Source organism: Engystomops pustulosus, chromosome 1 (genome assembly GCF_040894005.1).
Source record: "Engystomops pustulosus chromosome 1, aEngPut4.maternal, whole genome shotgun sequence".
Lineage (NCBI taxonomy): Eukaryota > Metazoa > Chordata > Amphibia > Anura > Leptodactylidae > Engystomops > Engystomops pustulosus.
In genome coordinates this window covers 173153339-173170011 of record NC_092411.1, presented here as the reverse complement: position 1 = coordinate 173170011, position 16673 = coordinate 173153339, and the positions used below count along the sequence as shown (strand labels likewise).

General features: G+C 45.6%; 76 pseudogenes; all 76 read left to right on the top strand.

Moving 5' to 3' along the window:
- Nucleotides 1-24: 24 nt before the first annotated feature.
- On the top strand, nt 25-143 carry LOC140107397 (5S ribosomal RNA; annotated as a pseudogene).
- Nucleotides 144-213: 70 nt separating this feature from the next.
- LOC140109214 (5S ribosomal RNA) lies at nt 214-332 on the top strand (annotated as a pseudogene).
- A 72-nt stretch (nt 333-404) lies between these two features.
- On the top strand, nt 405-523 carry LOC140107264 (5S ribosomal RNA; annotated as a pseudogene).
- Nucleotides 524-593: 70 nt separating this feature from the next.
- On the top strand, nt 594-712 carry LOC140109203 (5S ribosomal RNA; annotated as a pseudogene).
- Nucleotides 713-975: 263 nt separating this feature from the next.
- On the top strand, nt 976-1094 carry LOC140103958 (5S ribosomal RNA; annotated as a pseudogene).
- A 70-nt stretch (nt 1095-1164) lies between these two features.
- On the top strand, nt 1165-1283 carry LOC140093546 (5S ribosomal RNA; annotated as a pseudogene).
- A 72-nt stretch (nt 1284-1355) lies between these two features.
- On the top strand, nt 1356-1474 carry LOC140112861 (5S ribosomal RNA; annotated as a pseudogene).
- Nucleotides 1475-1544: 70 nt separating this feature from the next.
- LOC140092273 (5S ribosomal RNA) lies at nt 1545-1663 on the top strand (annotated as a pseudogene).
- Nucleotides 1664-1733: 70 nt separating this feature from the next.
- On the top strand, nt 1734-1852 carry LOC140091210 (5S ribosomal RNA; annotated as a pseudogene).
- A 261-nt stretch (nt 1853-2113) lies between these two features.
- On the top strand, nt 2114-2232 carry LOC140092262 (5S ribosomal RNA; annotated as a pseudogene).
- Nucleotides 2233-2302: 70 nt separating this feature from the next.
- Nucleotides 2303-2421, top strand: LOC140091088 (5S ribosomal RNA; annotated as a pseudogene).
- A 261-nt stretch (nt 2422-2682) lies between these two features.
- LOC140092251 (5S ribosomal RNA) lies at nt 2683-2801 on the top strand (annotated as a pseudogene).
- Nucleotides 2802-2871: 70 nt separating this feature from the next.
- On the top strand, nt 2872-2990 carry LOC140090966 (5S ribosomal RNA; annotated as a pseudogene).
- Nucleotides 2991-3253: 263 nt separating this feature from the next.
- Nucleotides 3254-3372, top strand: LOC140103591 (5S ribosomal RNA; annotated as a pseudogene).
- Nucleotides 3373-3442: 70 nt separating this feature from the next.
- LOC140108592 (5S ribosomal RNA) lies at nt 3443-3561 on the top strand (annotated as a pseudogene).
- A 72-nt stretch (nt 3562-3633) lies between these two features.
- LOC140092240 (5S ribosomal RNA) lies at nt 3634-3752 on the top strand (annotated as a pseudogene).
- A 70-nt stretch (nt 3753-3822) lies between these two features.
- On the top strand, nt 3823-3941 carry LOC140113488 (5S ribosomal RNA; annotated as a pseudogene).
- Nucleotides 3942-4204: 263 nt separating this feature from the next.
- On the top strand, nt 4205-4323 carry LOC140103585 (5S ribosomal RNA; annotated as a pseudogene).
- A 70-nt stretch (nt 4324-4393) lies between these two features.
- On the top strand, nt 4394-4512 carry LOC140102145 (5S ribosomal RNA; annotated as a pseudogene).
- A 72-nt stretch (nt 4513-4584) lies between these two features.
- Nucleotides 4585-4703, top strand: LOC140092229 (5S ribosomal RNA; annotated as a pseudogene).
- A 72-nt stretch (nt 4704-4775) lies between these two features.
- On the top strand, nt 4776-4894 carry LOC140101415 (5S ribosomal RNA; annotated as a pseudogene).
- Nucleotides 4895-4964: 70 nt separating this feature from the next.
- LOC140098902 (5S ribosomal RNA) lies at nt 4965-5083 on the top strand (annotated as a pseudogene).
- Nucleotides 5084-5726: 643 nt separating this feature from the next.
- Nucleotides 5727-5845, top strand: LOC140097671 (5S ribosomal RNA; annotated as a pseudogene).
- A 70-nt stretch (nt 5846-5915) lies between these two features.
- On the top strand, nt 5916-6034 carry LOC140102134 (5S ribosomal RNA; annotated as a pseudogene).
- Nucleotides 6035-6104: 70 nt separating this feature from the next.
- On the top strand, nt 6105-6223 carry LOC140107143 (5S ribosomal RNA; annotated as a pseudogene).
- Nucleotides 6224-6295: 72 nt separating this feature from the next.
- On the top strand, nt 6296-6414 carry LOC140113179 (5S ribosomal RNA; annotated as a pseudogene).
- Nucleotides 6415-6484: 70 nt separating this feature from the next.
- Nucleotides 6485-6603, top strand: LOC140107061 (5S ribosomal RNA; annotated as a pseudogene).
- Nucleotides 6604-6675: 72 nt separating this feature from the next.
- Nucleotides 6676-6794, top strand: LOC140105436 (5S ribosomal RNA; annotated as a pseudogene).
- Nucleotides 6795-6864: 70 nt separating this feature from the next.
- LOC140106985 (5S ribosomal RNA) lies at nt 6865-6983 on the top strand (annotated as a pseudogene).
- Nucleotides 6984-7055: 72 nt separating this feature from the next.
- LOC140113178 (5S ribosomal RNA) lies at nt 7056-7174 on the top strand (annotated as a pseudogene).
- A 70-nt stretch (nt 7175-7244) lies between these two features.
- LOC140106899 (5S ribosomal RNA) lies at nt 7245-7363 on the top strand (annotated as a pseudogene).
- Nucleotides 7364-7435: 72 nt separating this feature from the next.
- On the top strand, nt 7436-7554 carry LOC140105430 (5S ribosomal RNA; annotated as a pseudogene).
- A 70-nt stretch (nt 7555-7624) lies between these two features.
- On the top strand, nt 7625-7743 carry LOC140103578 (5S ribosomal RNA; annotated as a pseudogene).
- Nucleotides 7744-7813: 70 nt separating this feature from the next.
- LOC140106814 (5S ribosomal RNA) lies at nt 7814-7932 on the top strand (annotated as a pseudogene).
- Nucleotides 7933-8002: 70 nt separating this feature from the next.
- Nucleotides 8003-8121, top strand: LOC140092805 (5S ribosomal RNA; annotated as a pseudogene).
- Nucleotides 8122-8191: 70 nt separating this feature from the next.
- Nucleotides 8192-8310, top strand: LOC140101293 (5S ribosomal RNA; annotated as a pseudogene).
- A 72-nt stretch (nt 8311-8382) lies between these two features.
- On the top strand, nt 8383-8501 carry LOC140104396 (5S ribosomal RNA; annotated as a pseudogene).
- A 70-nt stretch (nt 8502-8571) lies between these two features.
- On the top strand, nt 8572-8690 carry LOC140106771 (5S ribosomal RNA; annotated as a pseudogene).
- A 70-nt stretch (nt 8691-8760) lies between these two features.
- On the top strand, nt 8761-8879 carry LOC140097283 (5S ribosomal RNA; annotated as a pseudogene).
- Nucleotides 8880-9142: 263 nt separating this feature from the next.
- Nucleotides 9143-9261, top strand: LOC140106660 (5S ribosomal RNA; annotated as a pseudogene).
- Nucleotides 9262-9331: 70 nt separating this feature from the next.
- Nucleotides 9332-9450, top strand: LOC140092218 (5S ribosomal RNA; annotated as a pseudogene).
- A 70-nt stretch (nt 9451-9520) lies between these two features.
- LOC140090845 (5S ribosomal RNA) lies at nt 9521-9639 on the top strand (annotated as a pseudogene).
- Nucleotides 9640-9711: 72 nt separating this feature from the next.
- Nucleotides 9712-9830, top strand: LOC140103571 (5S ribosomal RNA; annotated as a pseudogene).
- A 70-nt stretch (nt 9831-9900) lies between these two features.
- LOC140092207 (5S ribosomal RNA) lies at nt 9901-10019 on the top strand (annotated as a pseudogene).
- Nucleotides 10020-10091: 72 nt separating this feature from the next.
- LOC140092185 (5S ribosomal RNA) lies at nt 10092-10210 on the top strand (annotated as a pseudogene).
- A 70-nt stretch (nt 10211-10280) lies between these two features.
- Nucleotides 10281-10399, top strand: LOC140092174 (5S ribosomal RNA; annotated as a pseudogene).
- Nucleotides 10400-10469: 70 nt separating this feature from the next.
- Nucleotides 10470-10588, top strand: LOC140097272 (5S ribosomal RNA; annotated as a pseudogene).
- Nucleotides 10589-10660: 72 nt separating this feature from the next.
- LOC140100641 (5S ribosomal RNA) lies at nt 10661-10779 on the top strand (annotated as a pseudogene).
- A 70-nt stretch (nt 10780-10849) lies between these two features.
- On the top strand, nt 10850-10968 carry LOC140105567 (5S ribosomal RNA; annotated as a pseudogene).
- A 70-nt stretch (nt 10969-11038) lies between these two features.
- Nucleotides 11039-11157, top strand: LOC140098280 (5S ribosomal RNA; annotated as a pseudogene).
- A 70-nt stretch (nt 11158-11227) lies between these two features.
- Nucleotides 11228-11346, top strand: LOC140092163 (5S ribosomal RNA; annotated as a pseudogene).
- Nucleotides 11347-11416: 70 nt separating this feature from the next.
- On the top strand, nt 11417-11535 carry LOC140105561 (5S ribosomal RNA; annotated as a pseudogene).
- Nucleotides 11536-11794: 259 nt separating this feature from the next.
- LOC140101171 (5S ribosomal RNA) lies at nt 11795-11913 on the top strand (annotated as a pseudogene).
- Nucleotides 11914-11985: 72 nt separating this feature from the next.
- On the top strand, nt 11986-12104 carry LOC140110808 (5S ribosomal RNA; annotated as a pseudogene).
- A 72-nt stretch (nt 12105-12176) lies between these two features.
- On the top strand, nt 12177-12295 carry LOC140096885 (5S ribosomal RNA; annotated as a pseudogene).
- A 259-nt stretch (nt 12296-12554) lies between these two features.
- Nucleotides 12555-12673, top strand: LOC140092152 (5S ribosomal RNA; annotated as a pseudogene).
- Nucleotides 12674-12743: 70 nt separating this feature from the next.
- On the top strand, nt 12744-12862 carry LOC140101050 (5S ribosomal RNA; annotated as a pseudogene).
- A 72-nt stretch (nt 12863-12934) lies between these two features.
- LOC140092141 (5S ribosomal RNA) lies at nt 12935-13053 on the top strand (annotated as a pseudogene).
- Nucleotides 13054-13123: 70 nt separating this feature from the next.
- On the top strand, nt 13124-13242 carry LOC140100928 (5S ribosomal RNA; annotated as a pseudogene).
- A 72-nt stretch (nt 13243-13314) lies between these two features.
- Nucleotides 13315-13433, top strand: LOC140092130 (5S ribosomal RNA; annotated as a pseudogene).
- A 70-nt stretch (nt 13434-13503) lies between these two features.
- LOC140090712 (5S ribosomal RNA) lies at nt 13504-13622 on the top strand (annotated as a pseudogene).
- A 72-nt stretch (nt 13623-13694) lies between these two features.
- LOC140103568 (5S ribosomal RNA) lies at nt 13695-13813 on the top strand (annotated as a pseudogene).
- Nucleotides 13814-13883: 70 nt separating this feature from the next.
- On the top strand, nt 13884-14002 carry LOC140092118 (5S ribosomal RNA; annotated as a pseudogene).
- A 72-nt stretch (nt 14003-14074) lies between these two features.
- On the top strand, nt 14075-14193 carry LOC140092107 (5S ribosomal RNA; annotated as a pseudogene).
- Nucleotides 14194-14263: 70 nt separating this feature from the next.
- LOC140092096 (5S ribosomal RNA) lies at nt 14264-14382 on the top strand (annotated as a pseudogene).
- Nucleotides 14383-14452: 70 nt separating this feature from the next.
- LOC140092085 (5S ribosomal RNA) lies at nt 14453-14571 on the top strand (annotated as a pseudogene).
- A 70-nt stretch (nt 14572-14641) lies between these two features.
- Nucleotides 14642-14760, top strand: LOC140092063 (5S ribosomal RNA; annotated as a pseudogene).
- A 70-nt stretch (nt 14761-14830) lies between these two features.
- On the top strand, nt 14831-14949 carry LOC140108349 (5S ribosomal RNA; annotated as a pseudogene).
- A 63-nt stretch (nt 14950-15012) lies between these two features.
- LOC140100630 (5S ribosomal RNA) lies at nt 15013-15131 on the top strand (annotated as a pseudogene).
- Nucleotides 15132-15201: 70 nt separating this feature from the next.
- LOC140105551 (5S ribosomal RNA) lies at nt 15202-15320 on the top strand (annotated as a pseudogene).
- Nucleotides 15321-15390: 70 nt separating this feature from the next.
- Nucleotides 15391-15509, top strand: LOC140106073 (5S ribosomal RNA; annotated as a pseudogene).
- A 70-nt stretch (nt 15510-15579) lies between these two features.
- On the top strand, nt 15580-15698 carry LOC140104391 (5S ribosomal RNA; annotated as a pseudogene).
- Nucleotides 15699-15768: 70 nt separating this feature from the next.
- Nucleotides 15769-15887, top strand: LOC140105547 (5S ribosomal RNA; annotated as a pseudogene).
- Nucleotides 15888-16146: 259 nt separating this feature from the next.
- Nucleotides 16147-16265, top strand: LOC140100806 (5S ribosomal RNA; annotated as a pseudogene).
- Nucleotides 16266-16337: 72 nt separating this feature from the next.
- LOC140112839 (5S ribosomal RNA) lies at nt 16338-16456 on the top strand (annotated as a pseudogene).
- Nucleotides 16457-16528: 72 nt separating this feature from the next.
- On the top strand, nt 16529-16647 carry LOC140096874 (5S ribosomal RNA; annotated as a pseudogene).
- The last annotated feature ends 26 nt before the right edge of the window (nt 16648-16673 follow it).

Genomic DNA, 16673 nt, shown 5'->3' with positions numbered 1-16673 from the left:
GAAGGTTCAAATTGAACAGCTGCTGTCAACGGCCATTCTAAGCTGAATGTGCCTGCTCTCGTCAGATCGCAGCAGCAATGCAGCTTAAGGCTTGGCAAGTACCAGAATGGGAGACTGGCTGGGAATCCCAAGTTCCGTTGACCTTTTTGAACCTGAAAATTGTGTTAGTTTCTCTATGAGATAGTAAAAGAAGGTTCAAATTGAACAGCTGCTGTAGATGGCCATTCTAAGCTGAATGTGCCTGCTCTCATCAGATCGCAGCAGCAATGCAGCTTAAGGCTTGGCAAGTACCAGCATGGGAGACTGGCTGGGAATCCCAAGTTCCGTTGACCTTTTTGAACCTGAAAATTGTGTTAGTTTCTCTGTCAAAGATGGTAAAAGAAGGTTCAAATTGAACAGCTGCTGTCAACGGCCATTCTAAGCTGAATGTGCCTGCTCTCGTCAGATCGCAGCAGCAATGCAGCTTAAGGCTTGGCAAGTACCAGAATGGGAGACTGGCTGGGAATCCCAAGTTCCGTTGACCTTTTTGAACCTGAAAATTGTGTTAGTTTCTCTATGAGATAGTAAAAGAAGGTTCAAATTGAACAGCTGCTGTAGATGGCCATTCTAAGCTGAATGTGCCTGCTCTCATCAGATCGCAGCAGCAATGCAGCTTAAGGCTTGGCAAGTACCAGCATGGGAGACTGGCTGGGAATCCCAAGTTCCGTTGACCTTTTTGAACCTGAAAATTGTGTTAGTTTCTCTGTCAAAGATGGTAAAAGAAGGTTCAAATTGAACAGCTGCTGTCAACGGCCATTCTAAGCTGAATGGGCCTGCTCTCGTCAGATCGCAGCAGCAATGCAGCTTAAGGCTTGGCAAGTACCAGCATGGGAGACTGGCTGTGAATCCCAAGTTCCATTGACCTTTTTGAACCTGAAAATTGTGTTAGTTTCTCTGTCAAAGATGGTAAAAGAAGGTTCAAATTGAACAGCTGCTGTCAACGGCCATTCTAAGCTGAATGTGCCTGCTCTCGTCAGATCGCAGCAGCAATGCAGCTTAAGGCTTGGCAAGTACAAGCATGGGAGACTGGCTGGGAATCCCAAGTTCCGTTGACCTTTTTGAACCTGAAAATTGTGTTAGTTTCTCTATGAGATAGTAAAAGAAGGTTCAAATTGAACAGCTGCTGTCAACGGCCATTCTAAGCTGAATGTGCCTGCTCTCGTCAGATCGCAGCAGCAATGCAGCTTAAGGCTTGGCAAGTACCAGCATGGGAGACTGTCTGGGAATCCCAAGTTCCGTTGACCTTTTTGAACCTGAAAATTGTGTTAGTTTCTCTGTCAAAGATGGTAAAAGAAGGTTCAAATTGAACAGCTGCTGTCAACGGCCATTCTAAGCTGAATGTGCCTGCTCTCGTCATATCGCAGCAGCAATGCAGCTTAAGGCTTGGCAAGTACCAGCATGGGAGACTGGCTGGGAATCCCAAGTTCCGTTGACCTTTTTGAACCTGAAAATTGTGTTTGTTTCTCTATGAGATAGTAAAAGAAGGTTCAAATTGAACAGCTGCTGTCAACGGCCATTCTAAGCTGAATGTGCCTGCTCTCGTCAGATCGCAGCAGCAATGCAGCTTAAGGCTTGGCAAGTACCAGCATGGGAGACTGGCTGGGAATCCCAAGTTCCGTTGACCTTTTTGAACCTGAAAATTGTGTTAGTTTCTCTATGAGATAGTAAAAGAAGGTTCAAATTGAACAGCTGCTGTCAACGGCCATTCTAAGCTGAATGTGCCTGCTCTCATCAGATCGCAGCAGCAATGCAGCTTAAGGCTTGGCAAGTACCAGCATGGGAGACTGGCTGGGAATTCCAAGTTCCGTTGACCTTTTTGAACCTGAAAATTGTGTTAGTTTCTCTGTCAAAGATGGTAAAAGAAGGTTCAAATTGAACAGCTGCTGTCAACGGCCATTCTAAGCTGAATGGGCCTGCTCTCGTCAGATCGCAGCAGCAATGCAGCTTAAGGCTTGGCAAGTACCAGCATGGGAGACTGGCTGGGAATCCCAAGTTACAATGACCTTTTTGAACCTGAAAATTGTGTTAGATTCTCTATGAGATAGTAAAAGAAGGTTCAAATTGAACAGCTGCTGTCAACGGCCATTCTAAGCTGAATGTGCCTGCTCTCGTCAGATCGCAGCAGCAATGCAGCTTAAGGCTTGGCAAGTACCAGCATGGGAGACTGGCTGGGAATCCCAAGTTCCGTTGACCTTTTTGAACCTGAAAATTGTGTTAGTTTCTCTATGAGATAGTAAAAGAAGGTTCAAATTGAACAGCTGCTGTCAACGGCCATTCTAAGCTGAATGTGCCTGCTCTCATCAGATCGCAGCAGCAATGCAGCTTAAGGCTTGGCAAGTACCAGCATGGGAGACTGGCTGGGAATTCCAAGTTCCGTTGACCTTTTTGAACCTGAAAATTGTGTTAGTTTCTCTGTCAAAGATGGTAAAAGAAGGTTCAAATTGAACAGCTGCTGTCAACGGCCATTCTAAGCTGAATGGGCCTGCTCTCGTCAGATCGCAGCAGCAATGCAGCTTAAGGCTTGGCAAGTACCAGCATGGGAGACTGGCTGGGAATCCCAAGTTACAATGACCTTTTTGAACCTGAAAATTGTGTTAGATTCTCTATGAGATAGTAAAAGAAGGTTCAAATTGAACAGCTGCTGTCAACGGCCATTCTAAGCTGAATGTGCCTGCTCTCGTCAGATCGCAGCAGCAATGCAGCTTAAGGCTTGGCAAGTACCAGCATGGGAGACTGGCTGGGAATCCCAAGTTCCGTTGACCTTTTTGAACCTGAAAATTGTGTTAGTTTCTCTATGAGATAGTAAAAGAAGGTTCAAATTGAACAGCTGTTGTCAACGGCCATTCTAAGCTGAATGTGCCTGCTCTCATCAGATCGCAGCAGCAATGCAGCTTAAGGCTTGGCAAGTACCAGCATGGGAGACTGGCTGGGAATTCCAAGTTCCGTTGACCTTTTTGAACCTGAAAATTGTGTTAGTTTCTCTGTCAAAGATGGTAAAAGAAGGTTCAAATTGAACAGCTGCTGTCAACGGCCATTCTAAGCTGAATGGGCCTGCTCTCGTCAGATCGCAGCAGCAATGCAGCTTAAGGCTTGGCAAGTACCAGCATGGGAGACTGGCTGGGAATCCCAAGTTACAATGACCTTTTTGAACCTGAAAATTGTGTTAGATTCTCTGTCAAAGATGGTAAAAGAAGGTTCAAATTGAACAGCTGCTGTCAACGGCCATTCTAAGCTGAATGTGCCTGCTCTCGTCAGATCGCAGCAGCAATGCAGCTTAAGGCTTGGCAAGTACCAGCATGGGAGACTGGCTTGGAATCCCAAGTTCCGTTGACCTTTTTGAACCTGAAAATTGTATTAGTTTCTCTATGAGATAGTAAAAGAAGGTTCAAATTGAACAGCTGCTGTCAACGGCCATTCTAAGCTGAATGTGCCTGCTCTCGTCAGATCGCAGCAGCAATGCAGCTTAAGGCTTGGCAAGTACCAGCATGAGAGACTGGCTGGGAATCCCAAGTTCCGTTGACCTTTTTGAACCTGAAAATTGTGTTAGTTTCTCTGTCAAAGATGGTAAAAGAAGGTTCAAATTGAACAGCTGCTGTCAACGGCCATTCTAAGCTGAATGTGCCTGCTCTCGTCAGATCGCAGCAGCAATGCAGCTTAAGGCTTGGCAAGTACCAGCATGGGAGACTGGCTGGGAATCCCAAGTTCCGTTGACCTTTTTGAACCTGAAAATTGTGTTAGTTTCTCTATGAGATAGTAAAAGAAGGTTCAAATTGAACAGCTGCTGTCAACGGCCATTCTAAGCTGAATGTGCCTGCTCTCGTCAGATCGCAGCAGCAATGCAGCTTAAGGCTTGGCAAGTACCAGCATGGGAGACTGGCTGGGAATTCCAAGTTCCGTTGACCTTTTTGAACCTGAAAATTGTGTTAGTTTCTCTGTCAAAGATGGTAAAAGAAGGTTCAAATTGAACAGCTGCTGTCAACGGCCATTCTAAGCTGAATGGGCCTGCTCTCGTCAGATCGCAGCAGCAATGCAGCTTAAGGCTTGGCAAGTACCAGCATGGGAGACTGGCTGGGAATCCCAAGTTACAATGACCTTTTTGAACCTGAAAATTGTGTTAGATTCTCTGTCAAAGATGGTAAAAGAAGGTTCAAATTGAACAGCTGCTGTCAACGGCCATTCTAAGCTGAATGTGCCTGCTCTCGTCAGATCGCAGCAGCAATGCAGCTTAAGGCTTGGCAAGTACCAGCATGGGAGACTGGCTTGGAATCCCAAGTTCCGTTGACCTTTTTGAACCTGAAAATTGTATTAGTTTCTCTATGAGATAGTAAAAGAAGGTTCAAATTGAACAGCTGCTGTCAACGGCCATTCTAAGCTGAATGTGCCTGCTCTCGTCAGATCGCAGCAGCAATGTAGCTTAAGGCTTGGCAAGTACCAGCATGGGAGACTGGCTGGGAATCCCAAGTTCCGTTGACCTTTTTGAACCTGAAAATTGTATTAGTTTCTCTGTCAAAGATGGTAAAAGAAGGTTCAAATTGAACAGCTGCTGTCAACGGCCATTCTAAGCTGAATGTGCCTGCTCTCGTCAGATCGCAGCAGCAATGCAGCTTAAGGCTTGGCAAGTACCAGCATGGGAGACTGGCTGGGAATCCCAAGTTCCGTTGACCTTTTTGAACCTGAAAATTGTGTTAGTATCTCTGTCAAAGATGGTAAAAAAAGGTTCAAATTGAACAGCTGCTGTCAACGGCCATTCTAAGCTGAATGTGCCTGCTCTCATCAGATCGCAGCAGCAATGCAGCTTAAGGCTTGGCAAGTACCAGCATGGGAGACTGGCTGGGAATCCCAAGTTCCGTTGACCTTTTTGAACCTGAAAATCGTGTTAGTTTCTCTATGAGATAGTAAAAGAAGGTTCAAATTGAACAGCTGCTGTCAATGGCCATTCTAAGCTGAATGTGCCTGCTCTCGTCAGATCGCAGCAGCAATGCAGCTTAAGGCTTGGCAAGTACCAGCATGGGAGACTGGCTGGGAATCCCAAGTCCCGTTGACCTTTTTGAACCTGAAAATTGTGTTAGTTTCCCTGTCAAAGATAGTAAAAGAAGGTTCAAATTGAACAGCTACTTTCAACGGCCATTCTAAGCTGAATGTGCCTGCTCTCGTCAGATTGCAGCAGCAATGCAGCTTAAGGCTTGGCAAGTACCAGCATGGGAGACTGGCTGCGAATCCCAAGTTCCGTTGACCTTTTTGAACCTGAAAATTGTGTTAGTTTCTCTTTCAAAGATGGTAAAAGAAGGTTCAAATTGAAAAGCTGCTGTCACCAGCCATTCTAAGCTGAATGTGCCTGCTCTCGTCAGAACGCAGCAGCAATGCAGATTAACTCTTGGCAAGTACCAGCATGGGAGACTGGCTGCGAATCCCAAGTTCCGTTGACCTTTTTGAACCTGAAAATTGTGTTAGTTTCTCTTTCAAAGATGGTAAAAGAAGGTTCAAATTGAAAAGCTGCTGTCACCGGCCATTCTAAGCTGAATGTGCCTGCTCTCGTCAGATCGCAGCAGCAATGCAGCTTAAGGCTTGTCAAGTACCAGCATGGGAGACTGGCTTGGAATCCCAAGTTCCGTTGCCCTTTTTAAACCTGAAAATTGTGTTAGTTTCTCTATGAGATAGTAAAAGAAGGTTCAAATTGAACAGCTGCTGTCAACGGCCATTCTAAGCTGAATGTGCCTGCTCTCATCAGGTCGCAGCAGCAATGCAGCTTAAGGCTTGGCAAGTACCAGCATGGGAGACTGGCTGGGAATCCCAAGTTCCGTTGACCTTTTTGAACCTGAAAATTGTGTTAGTTTCTCTATGAGATAGTAAAAGAAGGTTCAAATTGAACAGCTGCTGTCAACGGCCATTCTAAGCTGAATGTGCCTGCTCTCGTCAGATCGCAGCAGCAATGTAGCTTAAGGCTTGGCAAGTACCAGCATGGGAGACTGGCTGGGAATCCCAAGTTCCGTTGACCTTTTTGAACCTTAAAATTGTGTTAGTTTCTCTATGAGATAGTAAAAGAAGGTTCAAATTGAACAGCTGCTGTCAACGGCCATTCTAAGCTGAATGTGCCTGCTCTCGTCAGATCGCAGCAGCAATGCAGCTTAAGGCTTGGCAAGTACCAGAATGGGAGACTGGCTGGGAATCCCAAGTTCCGTTGACCTTTTTGAACCTGAAAATTGTGTTAGTTTCTCTGTCAAAGATGGTAAAAGAAGGTTCAAATTGAACAGCTGTTTTCAACGGCCATTCTAAGCTGAATGTGCCTGCTCTCGTCAGATCGCAGCAGCAATGCAGCTTAAAGCTTGGCAAGTACCAGCATGGGAGACTGGCTGGGAATCCCAAGTTCCGTTGACATTTTTGAACCTGAAAATTGTGTTAGTTTCTCTATGAGATAGTAAAAGAAGGTTCAAATTGAACAGCTGCTGTCAACGGCCATTCTAAGCTGAATGTGCCTGCTCTCGTCAGATCGCAGCAGCAATGCAGCTTAAGGCTTGGCAAGTACCAGAATGGGAGACTGGCTGGGAATCCCAAGTTCCGTTGACCTTTTTGAACCTGAAAATTGTGTTAGTTTCTCTGTCAAAGATGGTAAAAGAAGGTTCAAATTGAACAGCTGTTTTCAACGGCCATTCTAAGCTGAATGTGCCTGCTCTCGTCAGATCGCAGCAGCAATGCAGCTTAAGGCTTGGCAAGTACCAGCATGGGAGACTGGCTGGGAATCCCAAGTTCCGTTGACATTTTTGAACCTGAAAATTGTGTTAGTTTCTCTATGAGATAGTAAAAGAAGGTTCAAATTGAACAGCTGCTGTCAACGGCCATTCTAAGCTGAATGTGCCTGCTCTCGTCAGATCGCAGCAGCAATGCAGCTTAAGGCTTGGCAAGTACCAGAATGGGAGACTGGCTGGGAATCCCAAGTTCCGTTGACCTTTTTGAACCTGAAAATTGTGTTAGTTTCTCTGTCAAAGATGGTAAAAGAAGGTTCAAATTGAACAGCTGTTTTCAACGGCCATTCTAAGCTGAATGTGCCTGCTCTCGTCAGATCGCAGCAGCAATGCAGCTTAAAGCTTGGCAAGTACCAGCATGGGAGACTGGCTGGGAATCCCAAGTTCCGTTGACATTTTTGAACCTGAAAATTGTGTTAGTTTCTCTATGAGATAGTAAAAGAAGGTTCAAATTGAACAGCTGCTGTCAACGGCCATTCTAAGCTGAATGTGCCTGCTCTCGTCAGATCGCAGCAGCAATGCAGCTTAAGGCTTGGCAAGTACCAGAATGGGAGACTGGCTGGGAATCCCAAGTTCCGTTGACCTTTTTGAACCTGAAAATTGTGTTAGTTTCTCTGTCAAAGATGGTAAAAGAAGGTTCAAATTGAACAGCTGTTTTCAACGGCCATTCTAAGCTGAATGTGCCTGCTCTCGTCAGATCGCAGCAGCAATGCAGCTTAAGGCTTGGCAAGTACCAGCATGGGAGACTGGCTGGGAATCCCAAGTTCCGTTGACATTTTTGAACCTGAAAATTGTGTTAGTTTCTCTATGAGATAGTAAAAGAAGGTTCAAATTGAACAGCTGCTGTCAACGGCCATTCTAAGCTGAATGTGCCTGCTCTCGTCAGATCGCAGCAGCAATGCAGCTTAAGGCTTGGCAAGTACCAGCATGGGAGACTGGCTTGGAATCCCAAGTTCCGTTGACCTTTTTGAACCTGAAAATTGTGTTAGTTTCTCTATGAGATAGTAAAAGAAGGTTCAAATTGAACAGCTGCTGTCAACGGCCATTCTAAGCTGAATGTGCCTGCTCTCGTCAGATCGCAGCAGCAATGCAGCTTAAGGCTTGGCAAGTACCAGAATGGGAGACTGGCTGGGAATCCCAAGTTCCGTTGACCTTTTTGAACCTGAAAATTGTGTTAGTTTATCTATGAGATAGTAAAAGAAGGTTCAAATTGAACAGCTGCTGTCAACGGCCATTCTAAGCTGAATGTGCCTGCTCTCATCAGATCGCAGCAGCAATGCAGCTTCAGGCTTGGCAAGTACCAGAATGGGAGACTGGCTGGGAATCCCAAGTTCCGTTGACCTTTTTGAACCTGAAAATTGTGTTAGTTTCTCTATGAGATAGTAAAAGAAGGTTCAAATTGAACAGCTGCTGTCAACGGCCATTCTAAGCTGAATGTGCCTGCTCTCATCAGATCGCAGCAGCAATGCAGCTTAAGGCTTGGCAAGTACCAGCATGGGAGACTGGCTGGGAATCCCAAGTTCCGTTGACCTTTTTGAACCTGAAAATTGTGTTAGTTTCTCTGTCAAAGATGGTAAAAGAAGGTTCAAATTGAACAGCTGCTGTCAACGGCCATTCTAAGCTGAATGTGCCTGCTCTCGTCAGATTGCAGCAGCAATGCAGCTTAAGGCTTGGCAAGTACCAGCATGGGAGACTGGCTGGGAATCCCAAGTTCCGTTGACCTTTTTGAACCTGAAAATTGTGTTAGTTTCTCTATGAGATAGTAAAAGAAGGTTCAAATTGAACAGCTGCTGTCAACGGCCATTCTAAGCTGAATGTGCCTGCTCTCGTCAGATCGCAGCAGCAATGCAGCTTAAGGCTTGGCAAGTACCAGAATGGGAGACTGGCTGGGAATCCCAAGTTCCGTTGACCTTTTTGAACCTGAAAATTGTGTTAGTTTCTCTATGAGATAGTAAAAGAAGGTTCAAATTGAACAGCTGCTGTCAATGGCCATTCTAAGCTGAATGTGCCTGCTCTCATCAGATCGCAGCAGCAATGCAGCTTAAGGCTTGGCAAGTACCAGCATGGGAGACTGGCTGGGAGTTCCAAGTTCCGTTGACCTTTTTGAACCTGAAAATTGTGTTAGTTTCTCTGTCAAAGATGGTAAAAGAAGGTTCAAATTGAACAGCTGCTGTCAACGGCCATTCTAAGCTGAATGGGCCTGCTCTCGTCAGATCGCAGCAGCAATGCAGCTTAAGGCTTGGCAAGTACCAGCATGGGAGACTGGCTGGGAATCCTAAGTTACAATGACCTTTTTGAACCTGAAAATTGTGTTAGATTCTCTGTCAAAGATGGTAAAAGAAGGTTCAAATTGAACAGCTGCTGTCAACGGCCATTCTAAGCTGAATGTGCCTGCTCTCGTCAGATCGCAGCAGCAATGCAGCTTAAGGCTTGGCAAGTACCAGCATGGGAGACTGGCTTGGAATCCCAGGTTCCGTTGACCTTTTTGAACCTGAAAATTGTATTAGTTTCTCTATGAGATAGTAAAAGAAGGTTCAAATTGAACAGCTGCTGTCAACGGCCATTCTAAGCTGAATGTGCCTGCTCTCGTCAGATCGCAGCAGCAATGCAGCTTAAGGCTTGGCAAGTACCAGCATGGGAGACTGGCTGGGAATCCCAAGTTCCGTTGACCTTTTTGAACCTGAAAATTGTGTTAGTTTCTCTATGAAATAGTAAAAGAAGGTTCAAATTGAACAGCTGCTGTCAACGGCCATTCTAAGCTGAATGTGCCTGCTCTCATCAGATCGCAGCAGCAATGCAGCTTAAGGCTTGGCAAGTACCAGCATGGGAGACTGGCTGGGAATTCCAAGTTCCGTTGACCTTTTTGAACCTGAAAATTGTGTTAGTTTCTCTGTCAAAGATGGTAAAAGAAGGTTCAAATTGAACAGCTGCTGTCAACGGCCATTCTAAGCTGAATGTGCCTGCTCTCGTCAGATCGCAGCAGCAATGCAGCTTAAGGCTTGGCAAGTACCAGCATGGGAGACTGGCTTGGAATCCCAAGTTCCGTTGACCTTTTTGAACCTGAAAATTGTATTAGTTTCTCTATGAGATAGTAAAAGAAGGTTCAAATTGAACAGCTGCTGTCAACGGCCATTCTAAGCTGAATGTGCCTGCTCTCGTCAGATCGCAGCAGCAATGCAGCTTAAGGCTTGGCAAGTACCAGCATGGGAGACTGGCTGGGAATCCCAAGTTCCGTTGACCTTTTTGAACCTGAAAATTGTGTTAGTTTCTCTGTCAAAGATGGTAAAAGAAGGTTCAAATTGAACAGCTGCGGTCAACGGCCATTCTAAGCTGAATGTGCCTGCTCTCGTCAGATCGCAGCAGCAATGCAGCTTAAGGCTTGGCAAGTACCAGCATGGGAGACTGGCTGGGAATCCCAAGTTCCGTTGACCTTTTTGAACCTGAAAATTGTGTTAGTTTCTCTATGAGATAGTAAAAGAAGGTTCAAATTGAACAGCTGCTGTCAACGGCCATTCTAAGCTGAATGTGCCTGCTCTCGTCAGATCGCAGCAGCAATGCAGCTTAAGGCTTGGCAAGTACCAGCATGGGAGACTGGCTGGGAATCCCAAGTTCCGTTGACCTTTTTGAACCTGAAAATTGTGTTAGTTTCTCTATGAAATAGTAAAAGAAGGTTCAAATTGAACAGCTGCTGTCAACGGCCATTCTAAGCTGAATGTGCCTGCTCTCATCAGATCGCAGCAGCAATGCAGCTTAAGGCTTGGCAAGTACCAGCAAGGGAGACTGGCTGGGAATTCCAAGTTCCGTTGACCTTTTTGAACCTGAAAATTGTGTTAGTTTCTCTGTCAAAGATGGTAAAAGAAGGTTCAAATTGAACAGCTGCTGTCAACGGCCATTCTAAGCTGAATGTGCCTGCTCTCATCAGATCGCAGCGGCAATGCAGCTTAAGGCTTGGCAAGTACCAGCATGGGAGACTGGCTGGGAATCCCAAGTTCCGTTGACCTTTTTGAACCTGAAAATTGTGTTAGTTTCTCTATGAGATAGTAAAAGAAGGTTCAAATTGAACAGCTGCTGTCAACGGCCATTCTAAGCTGAATGTGCCTGCTCTCGTCAGATCGCAGCAGCAATGCAGCTTAAGGCTTGGCAAGTACCAGCATGGGAGACTGGCTGGGAATCCCAAGTTCCATTGACCTTTTTGAACCTGAAAATTGTGTTAGTTTCTCTATGAGATAGTAAAAGAAGGTTCAAATTGAACAGCTGCTGTCAACGGCCATTCTAAGCTGAATGTGCCTGCTCTCGTCAGATCGCAGCAGCAATGCAGCTTAAGGCTTGGCAAGTACCAGCATGGGAGACTGCCTGGGAATCCCAAGTTCCGATGACCTTTTTGAACCTGAAAATTGTGTTAGTTTCTCTATGAGATAGTAAAAGAAGGTTCAAATTGAAAAGCTGCTGTCAACGGCCATTCTAAGCTGAATGTGCCTGCTCTCGTCAGATCGCAGCAGCAATGCAGCTTAAGGCTTGGCAAGTACCAGCATGGGAGACTGGCTGGGAATCCCAAGTTCCGTTGACCTTTTTGAACCTGAAAATTGTGTTAGTTTCTCTATGAGATAGTAAAAGAAGGTTCAAATTGAACAGCTGCTGTCAACGGCCATTCTAAGCTGAATGTGCCTGCTCTCGTCAGATCGCAGCAGCAATGCAGCTTAAGGCTTGGCAAGTACCAGCATGGGAGACTGGCTGGGAATCCCAAGTTCCATTGACCTTTTTGAACCTCAAAATTGTGTTAGTTTCTCTATGAGATAGTAAAAGAAGGTTCAAATTGAACAGCTGCTGTCAACGGCCATTCTAAGCTGAATGTGCCTGCTCTTGTCAGATCGCAGCAGCAATGCAGCTTAAGGCTTGGCAAGTACCAGAATGGGAGACTGGCTGGGAATCCCAAGGTACAATGACCTTTTTGAACCTGAAAATTGTGTTAGTTTCTCTATGAGATAGTAAAAGAAGGTTCAAATTGAACAGCTGCTGTCAACGGCCATTCTAAGCTGAATGTGCCTGCTCTCATCAGATCGCAGCAGCAATGCAGCTTAAGGCTTGGCAAGTACCAGCATGGGAGACTGGCTGGGAATCCCAAGTTCCGTTGACCTTTTTGAACCTGAAGATTGTGTTAGTTTCTCTGTCAAAGATGGTAAAAGAAGGTTCAAATTGAACAGCTGCTGTCAACGGCCTTTCTAAGCTGAATGTGCCTGCTCTCGTCAGATCGCAGCAGCAATGCAGCTTAAGGCTTGGCAAGTACCAGAATGGGAGACTGGCTGGGAATCCCAAGTTCCATTGACCTTTTTGAACCTGAAAATTGTATTAGTTTCTCTGTCAAAGATGGTAAAAGAAGGTTCAAATTGAACAGCTGCTGTCAACAGCCATTCTAAGCTGAATGTGCCTGCTCTCGTCAGATCGCAGCAGCAATGCAGCTTAAGGCTTGGCAAGTACCAGCATGGGAGACTGGCTGGGAATCCCAAGTTCTGTTGACCTTTTTGAACCTGAAAACTGTGTTAGTTTCTCTATGAGATAGTAAAAGAAGGTTCAAATTGAACAGCTGCTGTCAACGGCCATTCTAAGCTGAATGTGCCTGCTCTCGTCAGATCGCAGCAGCAATGCAGCTTAAGGCTTGGCAAGTACCAGCATGGGAGACTGGCTTTGAATCCCAAGTTACAATGACCTTTTTGAACCTGAAAATTGTATTAGTTTCTCTATGAGATAGTAAAAGAAGGTTCAAATTGAACAGCTGCTGTCAACGGCCATTCTAAGCTGAATGTGCCTGCTCTCGTCAGATCGCAGCAGCAATGCAGCTTAAGGCTTGGCAAGTACCAGCATGGGAGACTGGCTGGGAATCCCAAGTTCCGTTGACCTTTTTGAACCTGAAAATTGTGTTAGTTTCTCTATAAGATAGTAAAAGAAGGTTCAAATTGAAAAGCTGCTGTCAACGGCCATTCTAAGCTGAATGTGCCTGCTCTCATCAGATCGCAGCAGCAATGCAGCTTAAGGCTTGGCAAGTACCAGCATGGGAGACTGGCTGGGAATCCCAAGTTCCGTTGACCTTTTTGAACCTGAAAATTGTATTAGTTTCTCTGTCAAAGATGGTAAAAGAAGGTTCAAATTGAACAGCTGCTGTCAACGGCCATTCTAAGCTGAATGTGCCTGCTCTCGTCAGATCGCAGCAGCAATGCAGCTTAAGGCTTGGCAAGTACCAGCATGGGAGACTGGCTGGGAATCCCAAGTTCCGTTGACCTTTTTGAACCTGAAAATTGTGTTAGTTTTTCTATGAGATAGTAAAAGAAGGTTCAAATTGAACAGCTGCTGTCAACGGCCATTCTAAGCTGAATGTGCCTGCTCTCATCAGATCGCAGCAGCAATGCAGCTTAAGGCTTGGCAAGTACCAGCATGGGAGACTGGCTGGGAATCCCAAGTTCCGTTGACCTTTTTGAACCTGAAGATTGTGTTAGTTTCTCTGTCAAAGATGGTAAAAGAAGGTTCAAATTGAACAGCTGCTGTCAACGGCCATTCTAAGCTGAATGTGCCTGCTCTCGTCAGATCGCAGCAGCAATGCAGCTTAAGGCTTGGCAAGTACCAGCATGGGAGACTGGCTGGGAATCCCAAGTTCCGTTGACCTTTTTGAACCTGAAAATTGTGTTAGTTTCTCTATGAAATAGTAAAAGAAGGTTCAAATTGAACAGCTGCTGTCAACGGCCATTCTAAGCTGAATGTGCCTGCTCTCATCAGATCGCAGCAGCAATGCAGCTTAAGGCTTGGCAAGTACCAGCATGGGAGACTGGCTGGGAATTCCAAGTTCCGTTGACCTTTTTGAACCTGAAAATTGTGTTAGTTTCTCTGTCAAAGATGGTAAAAGAAGGTTCAAATTGAACAGCTGCTGTCAACGGCCATTCTAAGCTGAATGTGCCTGCTCTCGTCAGATCGCAGCAGCAATGCAGCTTAAGGCTTGGCAAGTACCAGCATGGGAGACTGGCTTGGAATCCCAAGTTCCGTTGACCTTTTTGAACCTGAAAATTGTATTAGTTTCTCTATGAGATAGTAAAAGAAGGTTCAAATTGAACAGCTGCTGTCAACGGCCATTCTAAGCTGAATGTGCCTGCTCTCGTCAGATCGCAGCAGCAATGCAGCTTAAGGCTTGGCAAGTACCAGCATGGGAGACTGGCTGGGAATCCCAAGTTCCGTTGACCTTTTTGAACCTGAAAATTGTGTTAGTTTCTCTGTCAAAGATGGTAAAAGAAGGTTCAAATTGAACAGCTGCGGTCAACGGCCATTCTAAGCTGAATGTGCCTGCTCTCGTCAGATCGCAGCAGCAATGCAGCTTAAGGCTTGGCAAGTACCAGCATGGGAGACTGGCTGGGAATCCCAAGTTCCGTTGACCTTTTTGAACCTGAAAATTGTGTTAGTTTCTCTATGAGATAGTAAAAGAAGGTTCAAATTGAACAGCTGCTGTCAACGGCCATTCTAAGCTGAATGTGCCTGCTCTCGTCAGATCGCAGCAGCAATGCAGCTTAAGGCTTGGCAAGTACCAGCATGGGAGACTGGCTGGGAATCCCAAGTTCCGTTGACCTTTTTGAACCTGAAAATTGTGTTAGTTTCTCTATGAAATAGTAAAAGAAGGTTCAAATTGAACAGCTGCTGTCAACGGCCATTCTAAGCTGAATGTGCCTGCTCTCGTCAGATCGCAGCAGCAATGCAGCTTAAGGCTTGGCAAGTACCAGCATGGGAGACTGGCTGGGAATCCCAAGTTCCGTTGACCTTTTTGAACCTGAAAATTGTGTTAGTTTCTCTATGAGATAGTAAAAGAAGGTTCAAATTGAACAGCTGCTGTCAACGGCCATTCTAAGCTGAATGTGCCTGCTCTCGTCAGATCGCAGCAGCAATGCAGCTTAAGGCTTGGCAAGTACCAGCATGGGAGACTGGCTGGGAATCCCAAGTTCCGTTGACCTTTTTGAACCTGAAAATTGTGTTAGTTTCTCTATGAAATAGTAAAAGAAGGTTCAAATTGAACAGCTGCTGTCAACGGCCATTCTAAGCTGAATGTGCCTGCTCTCATCAGATCGCAGCAGCAATGCAGCTTAAGGCTTGGCAAGTACCAGCAAGGGAGACTGGCTGGGAATTCCAAGTTCCGTTGAACCTGAAAATTGTGTTAGTTTCTCTGTCAAAGATGGTAAAAGAAGGTTCAAATTGAACAGCTGCTGTCAACGGCCATTCTAAGCTGAATGTGCCTGCTCTCATCAGATCGCAGCGGCAATGCAGCTTAAGGCTTGGCAAGTACCAGCATGGGAGACTGGCTGGGAATCCCAAGTTCCGTTGACCTTTTTGAACCTGAAAATTGTGTTAGTTTCTCTATGAGATAGTAAAAGAAGGTTCAAATTGAACAGCTGCTGTCAACGGCCATTCTAAGCTGAATGTGCCTGCTCTCGTCAGATCGCAGCAGCAATGCAGCTTAAGGCTTGGCAAGTACCAGCATGGGAGACTGGCTGGGAATCCCAAGTTCCATTGACCTTTTTGAACCTGAAAATTGTGTTAGTTTCTCTATGAGATAGTAAAAGAAGGTTCAAATTGAACAGCTGCTGTCAACGGCCATTCTAAGCTGAATGTGCCTGCTCTCGTCAGATCGCAGCAGCAATGCAGCTTAAGGCTTGGCAAGTACCAGCATGGGAGACTGCCTGGGAATCCCAAGTTCCGTTGACCTTTTTGAACCTGAAAATTGTGTTAGTTTCTCTATGAGATAGTAAAAGAAGGTTCAAATTGAAAAGCTGCTGTCAACGGCCATTCTAAGCTGAATGTGCCTGCTCTCGTCAGATTGCAGCAGCAATGCAGCTTAAGGCTTGGCAAGTACCAGCATGGGAGACTGGCTGGGAATCCCAAGTTCCGTTGACCTTTTTGAACCTGAAAATTGTGTTAGTTTCTCTATGAGATAGTAAAAGAAGGTTCAAATTGAACAGCTGCTGTCAACGGCCATTCTAAGCTGAATGTGCCTGCTCTCGTCAGATCGCAGCAGCAATGCAGCTTAAGGCTTGGCAAGTACCAGCATGGGAGACTGGCTGGGAATCCCAAGTTCCATTGACCTTTTTGAACCTCAAAATTGTGTTAGTTTCTCTATGAGATAGTAAAAGAAGGTTCAAATTGAACAGCTGCTGTCAACGGCCATTCTAAGCTGAATGTGCCTGCTCTTGTCAGATCGCAGCAGCAATGCAGCTTAAGGCTTGGCAAGTACCAGAATGGGAGACTGGCTGGGAATCCCAAGGTACAATGACCTTTTTGAACCTGAAAATTGTGTTAGTTTCTCTATGAGATAGTAAAAGAAGGTTCAAATTGAACAGCTGCTGTCAACGGCCATTCTAAGCTGAATGTGCCTGCTCTCATCAGATCGCAGCAGCAATGCAGCTTAAGGCTTGGCAAGTACCAGCATGGGAGACTGGCTGGGAATCCCAAGTTCCGTTGACCTTTTTGAACCTGAAGATTGTGTTAGTTTCTCTGTCAAAGATGGTAAAAGAAGGTTCAAATTGAACAGCTGCTGTCAACGGCCTTTCTAAGCTGAATGTGCCTGCTCTCGTCAGATCGCAGCAGCAATGCAGCTTAAGGCTTGGCAAGTACCAGAATGGGAGACTGGCCGGGAATCCCAAGTTCCATTGACCTTTTTGAACCTGAAAATTGTATTAGTTTCTCTGTCAAAGATGGTAAAAGAAGGTTCAAATTGAACAGCTGCTGTCAACAGCCATTCTAAGCTGAATGTGCCTGCTCTCGTCAGATCGCAGCAGCAATGCAGCTTAAGGCTTGGCAAGTACCAGCATGGGAGACTGGCTGGGAATCCCAAGTTCTGTTGACCTTTTTGAACCTGAAAACTGTGTTAGT